This window comes from Numida meleagris, chromosome 6, assembly GCF_002078875.1.
Source record: "Numida meleagris isolate 19003 breed g44 Domestic line chromosome 6, NumMel1.0, whole genome shotgun sequence".
NCBI classification, from domain to species: domain Eukaryota; kingdom Metazoa; phylum Chordata; class Aves; order Galliformes; family Numididae; genus Numida; species Numida meleagris.
The window spans coordinates 1,145,172-1,152,893 of record NC_034414.1 but is presented as its reverse complement, the minus strand read 5'-3'; the positions used below and the strand labels follow the sequence as shown (position 1 = coordinate 1,152,893).

At 44.9% G+C, this 7,722-nt stretch overlaps 1 long non-coding RNA gene across 1 annotated transcript in view; it reads right to left on the bottom strand.

Moving 5' to 3' along the window:
- The window catches only part of LOC110400888, a 19,927-nt gene continuing 13,267 nt past the window's right edge, over positions 1,063-7,722 (bottom strand). Inside the window, exons 3-6 of the long non-coding RNA XR_002440136.1 lie at positions 6,683-6,781; positions 3,848-3,928; positions 2,180-2,371; positions 1,063-1,876 (exon numbers count right to left, since the gene is read on the bottom strand). This is a non-coding gene — a long non-coding RNA (uncharacterized LOC110400888). The remainder of the gene's footprint in view (positions 1,877-2,179; positions 2,372-3,847; positions 3,929-6,682; positions 6,782-7,722) is intronic.

Genomic DNA, 7,722 nt, shown 5'->3' with positions numbered 1-7,722 from the left:
TACGTGCCCCAGACTGTCTCCTTGTCTGTCTTTTCAGCACAAAATTTTACTTTGCAAACCTAAGCTACTCATTAAGCTAACTTTCACCTATTCTATCCCCTTTTCCACAGTCCAAGCTAACTTCCACTTAGTCAGAAGGTCTAAAACACTCAAAAGCGACACGAAGCACAGCCTGCAAGCCCCTCGTTTACGACTTATATCTGGAGCAGATGGGGATGGCCTTCAGGTCATGACAGTGGAGCACAGAATCCTTACGCCTGGTCATGACCGATCGCTCGTGTTCATTGAGAAACAACCTCACCTGCAGTACGCTGTTCACCACAACGTGTGGCTGTATTACTGCGGAGCTATTCAGAAACATGAGCAGTAGTCACGGTATTTACGTGCAAAATGTGCTACGGCCATAACCCACACTGTTATATCTATAAACAGTGATATAAAAAGAATAATTTTACATGTTGCCTTCCCATAATATTCTGGCACAGCACCACGCATACAGACCCCACAGTACTCTAGGAGACTTCCTCCTGATTGTTGGGTTTCTTCTCCTGTCCACGTACCGACACAAAAAAGCAAGACGGAGATGCAGGAAACCTTAAGCAGCATCGCCTTCTCCTTAACTGCGAATACCTTCTCTCAAACAGAGAGGCACAGTGAGGATATGCCGGTTAAATGGCTTCAGTTATTCCTTAGTACTGTAGTTACCCCACAGGGAGGCGTGCTTTCAAAGGCGGCCTGGCTCGGGAAATTGTTCTCCCTCCCCCTGCTATAAGTCTTTCCTCATCCACAACCCTCTTAAAGCTAAGGGGATTTACATCACTCACCCGCAGTGAACGTACACGAGATACATCCGCATCAAACACTCAGACCTAACCCGGTGCGGGATCCAAAGCAGAAAGTGAACAGGAAAACAATCAGCATTTTCTTCCCTCGAGCTTACGGTTGCTCGCTGCACGGAAACAGACATTAAGAAAGAAAGGAATAAAAAATAAGAAGGTACATGTTTGAAAACGCAGCATGAAACCTCCATCCAGAAAGTACGTAATTCAAAACTACTTCTGTTAGTTTCTATTTTGAAGACTTAGGCAACAGTGAAGGCCTGCAAGTAAGAAAAGCTGTGTACTTTTGGTATCTTTTAGCAGAGACCCGGCGATCGATTCACCCTGTTTGAATTCAGTTCTCCGATTGTAAGAATTGCACGTATAGTCTCAAGCAAATAAAGCTAACTGCACCCTTACCTGGATCTCATAAGATGAACTCGGCATCAAACTTGTAGGGAGTTCCATCGGGACCAAAATAAAAGTAGCTAACAAGCGTCAAATGTATAAATGGGGAAGACGGTGAGATAAACAACTGCTAAGCTGTTATATCTAAGCCGTAGCCGCGTAGTCGGGAGGGACGCACCGAGTTTTCGCTCTCGTGTGAGTGACGTGAGTACGAGAAAGTCCTGAAGTTTAAAACCTCATTACTCCCTGTTCTGATGAAAACAGCGCACCTCTGGAAAACCGAGTTCTTCTTGTGAACGACATCTTCTCAGTCCCTTGGTGTTTTCTCACTGTAACGAGCAGCACTGGTTTCTCCTCGACAGAAAACCAGAAAGGTAGCTTAGGTATAACTGGACAGGATCGACGGGACTGCGTTTCGGACATCACTGTCGGTTTTGTCACGGCAAGGAAGAAAGGACCGATGACTCACTTATTTTTAAGTCAGCACCGTTCTTTCTTTGTAGTGGCCTTTCCCTGAGCCATTGCGTCAGCGCCCGCTCGAACCGAGACGCCGAGGGAAGTGAGGAACTCCCACGGCCTTTGGTGCGTCGGGTCGCTAAAAATCAGTCTCCCGGTGCCCACCGACTCTCACCTTTCTCTCAGCGGGACATCTACACAAAGATGCAATCAATTATTTCAACTGATTCAACGAGTATGTTTTTGAAAGGAGAAGGGAAAATGGTTAAAGGAGAGAAAAATATCTGCTGGAGACTTCCCCGGGAAGCTCATCAGCAAGCAGACCTGAAATTCAGGTCTCATACACACACACACACACACGTGTATGTATATATACTCCTACATGTTTATATCTAATCTCAGGAATTTGACTTTTTTTTAAAAGGCATTTTAAACCCAAACATATGCTGTGCTCTCATCAGGGAAATAACACAAAAGTTTATCTCATTAAATCCTACCAAGATGTTTTCCCAGAAATGCTGATGAGAATGCAGAGCTTGTCCTCCAGCTTATCCACAAAGCGCAACCAAACTCGTCAGGGCCGTGAAACCCCTCTCAGTGGGATTTCGTGTCGAGCAGAATGAGCTCTCCTACTCTTATTCCTCCCAGGCTGAGCGCATCTCCTCGACTTCTCTCTCTGTTTCTGAATTCTGGAAATGCAATAGAAGGCATTAATACACAGGCTAATTGGATATAATTAAAAAAGATAATTTCTCTTTTCTTCTCCAACGCCACGCCAGGTTTGAAGCATACCCTAGTCTTACATTTTTCCTCCTAACGCTTTTCTTCTCATACTTGTCTCTCAGTAGCCTCTTAAAGTTCTCCAGATATCAAAGAGAGTTTCTCTTATGTGTCCTCTGGAGAGAAACGAGAAGCGGAGCAGCGGATTTCAAACCTTCGCTCCCTTGAGGACTCTCCTACCCTGGTCAAATGCCCTTTTTTCTTTTTCTTCTCAGTCTGATGGAAGTTATTTGACTGCCTCTTTGGGATGAAACGAACTTCAACATTTGCAAAGACCCTACAAGCCAAAGCCACTAAAATACCGCCTTCCTCGTGCTGAACTCCCACTTGTAATTTCAGATCAGAATAGAGTTAGTCGTTCCCGACTTTTCTGCCCACAGCTCTTGGCCGCTCTTCCCTGAAAATCTCAGTGCTTTCCTGCTTTAATCCTTATGCCTCTGATACATCAAGAGAAAAAATCCTCTGTTTATCCGATACACCATTCCAACTCTGCCCAGAGCGATTTCCGAGAAGCGGACGGCGAGGAGGCTCCTCATCTGGCAGAGCTGGGATGTTTCCTTCTGGAAGAAGGGATCCTGGTCCCTTTGCTGAATTTTTCTTGACAACGTGAAGAACATTAGGTCGGTGCCAAGAGCTGCCGCGTTTTTATTTTGTGTCCGACTGGCACTAATTTGATGGCACCTTCTATATGGTTTCGGCTTAACAGAAAAAGCGCAAAAGAAAAAGGAAGTGGAGAAGAGCTCCCAGATGGGAAACGCAACCGCACGGCAGTTTCTAAAACGCAGTACATTCTGCTCTCTGAAACCCTGTGAAAGTAATACAAGAGCTAAAATATCCCCGATAGAAAAAAACAAATGCTGGGCAGCACGCACAGACTCCCGAACTGACCCAGCTCGGAGGAGCTTAGGAGCCAGCCTGGCACCGAGAGCTTCCATTCAAAGAGACAGACAGGAACTACTAGATGACTGGGGTGCAAAAACGTCTACATCCTCCTGTCCTTTGGGTCTAACTCAGAGAGTGCCTAAAATATTCCACTAAGAGCTTAAGCTGAAAATCAAAAATCTTACATTGAAACTGTTCAGCTTACCTTCGGCAATTAACACCTCCATGCAAATGCAGCCTATCACGTTGCGTGGCCAAGTGAACCCGCACGCAAAGTCAGATTGCCAGAGAAAGCCTTGACCTTAAGTTAAATGACTGGGATTTTAGAAAACTTCCCCACGGTTCATTTTGCCACGTCACAAATATGCAGAGGTTTTTACATAACCATATTTGATTTGAAGGGTCAAGCGCACACAATGTGAAATTAGTTTCGGTTTCTTTTCTTTCTTGGAAAATAATCCCATCCCACCTTCAGCGAGACAAATGGCAGAGACCGCTGCTACCTCTTTCGTGTCCATTGGCGGTTCGGAAGCAAGATTCCTCCAGAGATGAGCTGCAGAGCTGTTCCCCGCGTCCTTGGAGCACTGAAGGAAAAATGACAACGTGAGAAGAGTTAAACGGGGGAAGCAAAAAATGAAACGGGCAAGGAGAAAGTAACTGAGCAATTCTGTAGCATGACAACCGATAAATAAAGGATTATGTCTCCCTTAGGCATTTGCACGGTATAGTTTCAGGCTTGATAATCACCATTGAGTTATGGAACATTAGATTTTTCTTTTTCTTTTGTTATCGGTTTGGACAAGGAGATCTTTTTGTATTTCCGAAGCTCGGCCACATCTGCCAGTTTTCCTTTAACAAGACACTATGAAATAAATTCTGTATATAGGTTTCCTGGTAATAATGTATTCCAGGCCAAGCAGATCCTACAACTCGCGAGCTACTTGGATAAAAATCACATCTGTATCGGAACTGCCGAGTCGTGGCCTGAACCACTGATCGAGCACCTGGAGGAAAGACCCAGTCAGCCCTGGGAGCACAGGTGAAGGCAATTCACCTGGGTGATGGGAAGCCAGGCTCCACCCCTCTTAGGCCTCATTTAAGGGCTGACTGCCACAGAGGAAAGATTTCTTTCTGGAGATTCCTCCTTGGTGGGAGCCTTTCCATGCAAACCAAAAATCTTCTGATCTGGGTGAGTGATCTATTTCCCTTCTCTTGTCGCACCTTGCTATCGTGCTGGTCCTTTCACCTCTTGGTAACGCCCTTTCCATCGCATTGGTCCTTCTGACTGCTACAACATTCTTTGTGGCGTTGGGAGTCTGGTAATTTCACAGGGAAGGGCTATGGTTCTCTTTGCTACACCCATCTGGTTGATGTTGCCAAAGTTATTTGAGCTTTACTGCTAGACTCCAGGTCGAGGTCATAGGAGCAAAGCAGCAATTCTAACATTTAAGAGCTCCAAATGAAAGCAAACAAAAAAAATCTTAAGAACATCAGGCATTGATGGCTTATTTAATCATCGCTTAAAGACTCCCATCTTTATTGGTAAAACAGAGACACATTTAATACTTCATTTCTTCCCCGTGATCAGCTTCCTGTATGCATCACAGAAATCCAAGGCGGTGGTGGCATTAACCCTGCAACAAGCTACCACTGTGGTTTACAAGGAACCACCACTGCTTTCTTTAGAACCGTATCTGCAAAAACAAAACAAAACAAAAAAACACGAAGGGTGCTCCACGGGGTGGTGCAAAAGCAAAATCCTTCCTGAATTTTAATGTCTCTATAGCAGATGATCAGCCCTTGTAAGACTGTTAAAGCCTTGCTTCTGTGTGGAGCAATTCAAGTGTGTGTAGCACATCCATCCAAAGATGCATACCCATTGTTTAAGACACACTTGCTATCCTAAAAGTGTATGACTGCGCTCGGTAAAGTGACAGGTTACCTTGGCAATGTACACTCTTAGCGCTTTGGAAAATCCCAGGCTTAGCTCCTCGACTGACAATAGCAAAGGGAAGGGGTCAGGCAGAGAAAAACAAATGTGAGGAGATGCAAAGGGCTGTTTGAAAGCTGTATCAAATTCCTGCACCTCTTTGTTAGATGAGGAAGCCCTGCTTTTTCAAATCTGTACATCGCTTTTCATAGGCTAGCCTGGCTGGGTTAGCAAAAGCCCTTACGCTTTCCCTGTTCCGCTGCAGACAAACCCTTTGTTGCGCCCCGTGTCCTATCTACATTTGTATTTCACAGCGCGTGCAACTGAGATGTCGGAACCTGGGTATCAGAGCAAGCACCGAGAGCTCAAAGCAGACGGCGTTACTCTTCTTAATTCTGTCGTCTGGTTTTAGACCTAGCTCAGCTAGCGGCTAACCCAGAGCTGCAATTCTTGGGACGATTTCCATTCCCCTGCAACATGCTAACTGCAGCTGAATGCTGAAATGGATTCTGCAGAACATATGGAAATGCACTCGTTCAGGGGGTGAGCAAAGCTAGAAGCTCAGAAAAATCCCACTTCCTATTTCAAATCACTGTGCTGTTCTAACTCATTGAGAAGAACAACCAGCTCAAAAAACTCTATTGAGAAGAAAGAGAACAACTGCTTCAACTTCTCTCTGAAATGATTGAATGATTTTGGCTAAAATTAGGCTGAAAAGCAGACTGCTTAGGGCAGACACCTACCACAAACTCACCTCTTATATTTCAGCAAAATGCCAAGAAACTGATAAAATCTGATGACCCCTAATGCTATGCAGAACCGTTGCTGGCCCAATCTATGAATTATAAAGCGGTAGGGTGATTTTGTTTCTGTGACATTTCATCAGAGGCGTATGTATTTCAAGTAACACATATCTGCCTCAAAAGCTTAAAAAAACGTGTTCAAAAGTCTGGAGAACCTAATCAGAGAGCCGTTATTAACATCTTCCGAGGGAAAAGACAGTGGAAAAACATTACAACTACCTATGTTACCGTTCCCAGGGATGAGCTCAAACAGGTCTCACAAGATCACGAGAGGAGTACAGGCCGTACGCGTTTAGCACCGAGCAATGAATTCGTCAGCTTCCGCAGCTTTTAAAAAGAAAACCAAAACCCTTGGAAAATATTTGGAATGCTCTGGATCTAGTTCTGAGTTCTTGAAAATCATGTTCTTCCACCCGGCTGTTCTATAATAGAGGCTCCTAAATTTCTGCTTTTGCCAGTTTTTGCTCCACAGGTCGTAGTCAATAGAGTGATGTCGTGAAGCACTTGGAGAGCGATGAGCTTAAGCATAACGCAAGGACTCAAATTCCACGCTTGCGACTGCATTTGTCAGGTGAGCAATTCCCCTGCGTGTCAGATTTCATTACCTTTAGGAAGTTTTGCAGCACATCCCGTACAGTGGCTGTAGGAGGGGTTTCAAACAAAGCAGAAGCAGTCTTTCTTTCAAGCCATTCCAGATGAGAAACCTGCAGAGACAGCGAGATGAAACCATCAAGCCCACGTACGCAAAGACAGTGAATTATCCAGGTTCTCGGAGCCGGTTTGGGCACCTGGGAGACAGCCAAAAATCTCAGTAGTACCAGCAGACTCTGGTCGAGCACCCAAATCCAGCTACAGATCTAAACTTGATTTGCTTTTCTTTGTCCTATACTACCAGTCACCTTCTGCAGTGTCAATGGTTTATGGGCGTTTGGCCCGGTTCCGTGACGAATGGGACGGGGGACCCACGCCCCGGGAAAAGGGAAAAAGGATTGGGAGATGGGCCTGAGAGCAAAGAACAGTGGCAACAATCTGAGGAGAAACAAACTAATTTACTAAATAAGATATTGAAATGCAAAGCAACACACTATAATACAATATAATTACAATTTAAGCTGATAAATCCAATACAGAGAGAGAGAGAATGTCCAAAATCAAGGTAGGCCTTACTCTACTACTGACGATAAGACGGCTGAGGAACGAGGTGCTGCCATGACGAGAGACGGGCGGAAAGAGAAGGGATGAGGTCTCGTGATCTGTAACCTTTTACCTTTTCCCTCTGGCTGGAAATGGTAACAGAGGAGCAAGGTACCCTGGGGAATGTAGTAGTCCTTCTCTTCTGAGAACCAGGTACATACACTACATGATGTTATGATGCGGAATACCAACATCCGAAAATCATAAAACCATGACATTCCACCCCTTATTCCATGTCACTACATCATGTCAATATACATATCCAAACAAACAATTAACATGCATTACACACACAGAAATGTATACCTATATATACATAGACTTACTGACTGCACTCCCCCAACATCAAATTCCCTTGCGGTACACACTGAACATCGCCATTCTTCTGCATCACCCACTAAGTGGACCCGGGTCCCTGGGCAAAAACAGTGCCACGGAGAGGTTTGCCCTT